Source organism: Microtus oregoni, unplaced genomic scaffold (genome assembly GCF_018167655.1).
Source record: "Microtus oregoni isolate MIOR12 unplaced genomic scaffold, Mior012 000062F_ref0000492, whole genome shotgun sequence".
Classification (NCBI taxonomy): domain Eukaryota; kingdom Metazoa; phylum Chordata; class Mammalia; order Rodentia; family Cricetidae; genus Microtus; species Microtus oregoni.
In genome coordinates, this window is record NW_024543872.1 from 3209729 (window position 1) to 3215327 (window position 5599).

The 5599-nt window shown below is 45.3% G+C and overlaps 1 non-coding gene across 1 annotated transcript; it reads right to left on the reverse strand.

Annotated features, from left to right (window-relative positions):
- Positions 1 to 4996: 4996 nt before the first annotated feature.
- On the reverse strand, positions 4997 to 5068 carry Trnac-gca. The gene has a single exon. It is a non-coding gene; the product is annotated as a tRNA-Cys (tRNA).
- Between the last annotated feature and the right edge of the window lie 531 nt (positions 5069 to 5599).

Genomic DNA, 5599 nt, shown 5'->3' on the forward strand with positions numbered 1-5599 from the left:
TATAAGCACCGATCTATTCCTGAGACAATGTTGAGTACTGAAGACACTCCACTTGGAGCTTGTTTTTTTTTTTTTTCTTGGCAAAACTGTCTTTTGGGCAAGGAACTGCCCATGTATTGATCACTGACAAAATGTCTGATGTCTGGACAGGACAAGCAGGATACAAGAAAAAGACTGTCAAATCTTTCCCAAGACAGGGTAAGATGATTTTGAAAAATTTCCCGCCTCTGAAAGTGGTCTGTCGGTTACTCTAAACATTAGCCAAAATTGGTTGCTCCAATGATAATAATGAGATTTTGGATGATTGCCCTGGTAGCTAGTTGTCTCTGTCATTTGTTGCACATTTTTGAAGTTGCTTGATTGCACTTCTTGCTTACTCAAATAATAGTATTTCTCTTTTCGGATGTTCATTGGGGTTGAAAACTAGATAGTTGTAGGATACGATAATCATTGAAACATTTATCACATGTTTCTTGCTTGATATTGTTTGTGCTGGTTATAATTCTAATTTTTATAGCTGATATTTGTTCTTATTGTATATAATTTTGTATTATAGAACTTATTTAAACAAAAAGGGGAGGTGATGTAGGAATTCCTACCTCCAGCAGCCTTTGAGTTACCTGCTCACTTGGGCGTGGCCTCTTATATTATAAATGCCTCATAAAGCACGCAACATTTGCTCTCTCTCCCAGCTGTGAGATTCTGTTGCTGTTCTCCTTTTAAGCAGAGGACTGTGATCTGTGAGTCTACCCCCCCCCCCAATAAATAGCCCTTTATTATATTCAATTCTGAGCTAGTATGGGGTTTCTTTTTAGCGTCTGTCTTCAACCAGGCCTTGTTTCATTTCAAATACTAAAAGAGGTAGAACAGAGCTGGGGAGAATGCTTACCTTGCAGTCATGAGCAACCTCGTTCAGTCCCTCGAAAGGCTAGGCATGGTGGCAGGCTTCTAACTCCAGTCCTGAGAGGGCAGAGATACAAGAGTTCCTGGGGCTCACTAGACTATCCTAATGAGGGAGCTCCAGGCCAATGAGAGGCCTGACCTCAAATGAGGTTTATGGTATTCCTGAGTGACAGCACCCCAGGCTGTTCTCTGACTTCCACGTGGGAACACACATGCGCATGCATACACACATAAAAAAATAAAACATCGAGTGGCTCCCAGATGCCCAAGCCAAGGTCCCCAGTTAGTTCCTTGGGCAGCTGAGGATAGGGAACCTGAAATGACCCTATCCTATAGCAATACTGATGAATATTTTGCATATCATCATAGAACCTTCATCTGGTGATGGATGGAGATAGAGACAGAGACCCACACTGGAGCACTGGACTGAGCTCCCAAGGTCCCAATGAGGAGCAGAAGGAGGGAGAACATGAGCAAAGAAGTCGGGACCACGAGGGGTGCACCCACCCACTGAGACAGTGGAGCTGATCTATTGGGAGCTCACCAAGGCCAGCTGGACTGTGACTGAAAAAGCATGGGATAAAACTGGACTCTCTGAGCATGGCGAACAATGAGGGCTGATGAGAAGCCAAGGACAATGGCACGGGGTTTTGAACCTACGTAATGTGCTGGCTTTGTGGGAGCCTAGCCAGTTTGGATGTTCACCTTCCTAGAAATGGACGGAGAGGGGAGGACCTAGGACTTACCACAGGGAAGGGAACCCTGACTGCTCTTTGGACTGGAGAGGGAGGGGGAGAGGAGTGGGGGGAGGGGGAGAAGGGTGGGAGGAGGGGGAGGGAAATGGGAGGCTGGGAGGAGGTGGAAACTTGTTTTTTTTTCTCCTTTTCTCAATAAAAAAATGGAAAAAAAACATCTTTTTAAAATAGCCTTTGGATCTCTCTCTCTCTCTCTCTCTCTCTCTCTCTCTCTGTGTGTGTGTGTGTGTGTGTGTGTGTGTGTGTGTGTGCGTGTGTGTCAACATGAGTGCTGGTGCCCTGGGAGGCCCAGAAGCATTGGATCCACTGGAGCTGGAGGTTTGGGAGGTTGTACGCTGTCTGGTGTGGGTGCTGGGAGCTGATTGCAGAGCAGTATGACTATTGTCCCCTTTGGGGACAGAGTCTCTCTGTATGTAGCCCTACCTGTCCTGGAGCAGCATTAGTGTATTCAAGAAAACCTCCCAGAATTCCATTTTTTAAAAGTATGTTTTGGAGAAAATTAAAACTAAGGATTGAGATAAGGATTTCTGCAGCCCTACGTCTAGCCGTGCAGACCCTACACTCTAAGACAGGGTCTGAAGAATGGCATCGTGCAGAGGAATGTCTCCAGCACATGGACCGCATGCTCTCCACAGATGACATCGGATCAGAATCTTTCTGAAGCTCACTGCTTTCTGCGTTATCCTCACAGCACAGGCAAAGTGAATGCTACTTTTCTTCCTTATTGGGATAATAATGGATTATTGAAGATTGAAAAAAGAAAATAGAAGACATTTTCTATAAAGGTAATGCAATTTACACAGATGCGCCCATTTATGAAATATGATGGCATACATCTCGGGATCCTCTCGCTGGTCTCTGAGCAGAGGAACTGTTATGCCCAGTGGGTGAGTGACTTTGGGGAGCTCTTGGGCCCCCTGTCTCTGAGCATTGCTTTGTTTTCCTATTTCACAGCACGACACAAGTAAATGTATTTTGCAAGCAGATCACCTGGAGGAAGGAAATACGATGGCTTTGTTTTGCAACTTTCCCTCATCCATTCCTTCAGCACTCATGCTAGGACCTCAGCGATACAATTTGGAATAAGGGAGATGTGTTTTCAGAACTCAAAAGCAGATTGAGGGGGGCTGGAGAGAAGGACTGGAGGTTAAGAGCACTGGCTGTTCTTCCAGAAGACCCGGATTCAATTCCCAGCACCCACATGGCAGCTCACAACTGTCTATAATCCCAGTTCCAGGAGATCCAAAATCCTCACACAGACAAATGTGCACATAAAATAAAAATCAATAAATAAAAATGTTTAAAATATTTTTTTTTAAAAAGAATGAAGCCTAGGAGATGGACACTGTTGCCAAACAATCTCACCTGTTAGTAACAGAAATGAGGAAAAGCCCACGATGAGCAGAAAGGAGACCGGGACTGGAGGGACATCAAGGAAGTGCTCTCTGAGGAAATGTGGGGGGGGACATTTTGAAGGACACAATTTCTGCTCACTGAGCATCTTGTGTGATTCGTCATCATCTTCTTTTTTTTTTTAATTTACTTGCAAGGACAAATAAGAAAATGAGAAGTGATGCAGCCCACTGGTGTCTACTGGATGATTTTATGCTCAAAGCAGAATATGACAAACACAAAGGAAATAGAAGCAGGGGATAGAGAGATGGCTCAGAGGTCAAGAGCACTTGCTGATCTTGTAGAGAATCCCAGTTCAGTTCCAGCATCTCTACGGCGGCTTATAACTGCCTGTAACTTCACTTTCAGGGGGTCTGATGCCCTCTTCTGGCCTCTGCATGCACCACACACACATGTGGTAGACATGTGTGCATACACAGCAAAACATTCATATATATAAGTATCTCTCTCCTGATTTTTGTTTTTTTTCGAGATAGTGTTGCTCTGTGTACCCCTGGCTGTCTTGAAATTCACTCTGTAGACCAGGCTGTCCTGGAACTGAGATCCACCTGCCTCTGCCTTCCCAGTGCTGGGATCAAAGGTGTGGGCTGCCACCACTTGGCTAATCTTTTTTTAAAAAAAACAGTAACATAAGAAGATTATTACATGAATTTAAAGAACAGTTTGTCAAATTCAGTTTTGAGACAAAATGAGGTAAACTTTAAAAATATGAATAGAGTTTCCCCCATGGTGATGAGGCTTGAATTCAAGGCCTGATGCAAGCTAGGCATGCAATTAACTACTGGGCAGCTATACTCCCAGACTATGAATGGGGATTATTTTTCATGTTTAAAAGACATTTTATTTACTTTTATTTTTTGTGTGCATGGGTGAGTGTCTGCATGTATGTCTGTGTACCACCTGCATGCCTGGTGCCTGAGACAGGGTCTCATGTCCACTGGCCTGGAACTTGTCTGGTGAGCTAGAATGCTTGGTCACTGAGTGCTGGGGCATCTACCTTTCTGTTTTCCTAGGATCAGAATTACACACCAATCTTGCTTTAAAAGAACGGGGAGGGGAACACTTGCTTCAAAATATGTGTGGGTGTCAGAGGAGAACCCAGAAAAGCATGTTCATCATGTGGGTTCCTGGATCGAAATCTAGGCACCAGTCTTTGGGGTGGGCACCTTTACCTACTGAACCATCCTGCGGCTCACCTCATTTGAATGTGGGTTCTGGAAATCAAACGCGGACCCCAGTTCTTGCAAAGCAAGCATTTACATACTGAGCTATTGCCCCAGTTCTCGGTTAGTCTTTAGAAAAGGTTTACGATACAATTAACAAGGGCTGTTGAATTTGGTTGATGTAGTTAGAAATCTCACATTCCGCTTTCCAGCTCTTGTCGGGGACCTTGCGGTAGTTATTTAATCTTCCTCTTGTGAATTTTCAATATATATTCATGGTATTGCCTGATGCCCTGAGATCAAGCGGACAGGCTAATGATATTTAACTTTGGATGCAAAAGGTAACTTCAGTTTTAAGAAGTTGGGGGGGGGGTACTAAAACAATTGTGGGTTTGTTTGTTTGTTTTTCTGATTTTTCGAGACAGTGTTTCTCCGTGTAACCGTTCTAGTCGTACTGGAACTAGCTCTTGTAGACCAGGCTGGCCTCATGCCTACAGAGATCCGCCTACTTCTGCCTCCTGAGTGCTGGGATTAAAGGCGTGTGCCACCACCGCCCGACTTGTTTGATTTTTGTAGAGTTCTTTTGGATAAGAATGTAAGCGAAGAGTGTTAATTTTTAGTTTGTTCTTTCTATTTAGTGGTTCTGGTCTTTGGCAGTCCTGGACCTTCTTATGTAGACCAGGCTGGTCTCTAATTCACCTGTCTCTGCCTTTTTAAAGCATGTGCCACCATAGCTTCCTTTGGTTTCCAAAAACAAGGGTAAGGGGGCACCTGGATTTGAACCAGGGACCTCTTGATCTGCAGTCAAATGCTCTACCACTGAGCTATACCCCCATTGGCTATTCTAGTCTTCCTCTGCCTCTGTGGACACTCTGGACTTCGGACTGAGAACAGGCAGACGGTCCCTACCCATTCGAAAAGGACTTGCCAGTCATGAACAAAGTATGCGGGTCACCAAATAGTGCAATCTACGATGTCTGACCAACGAATCTCAGGGCAAATTTACTTTTGCTTCTTGTGGTGATAGGTGGCGTTCCCGTTCACCAGCACTAGCGACTTAAACCTAGCAGAAGACTTTCCAGGTTCCACAATCTACATTTCGTCTTTCCGGGTATTCCTGGTCCCCGGGCGGCTGGCGGAGGTTGCTGAGTGGTAAACTCTGTACTCTCGCCACCCGAAGAAGCAGCAAGAATTTTTGCTGCGGAGACAGTCCCCTTAGCCGCGAGGTCAACGAGCCCCAGGCTCCGCCCACCGTATCTGCCGGACGCAAGGGCAGTGACGCTACTCTGCCTGCGACACCGGTGAGTCTGCCGCCTACGCTACCCAGAAACTGGGGCTGGAGCTGTGATTGCGTCACTTGTGTAC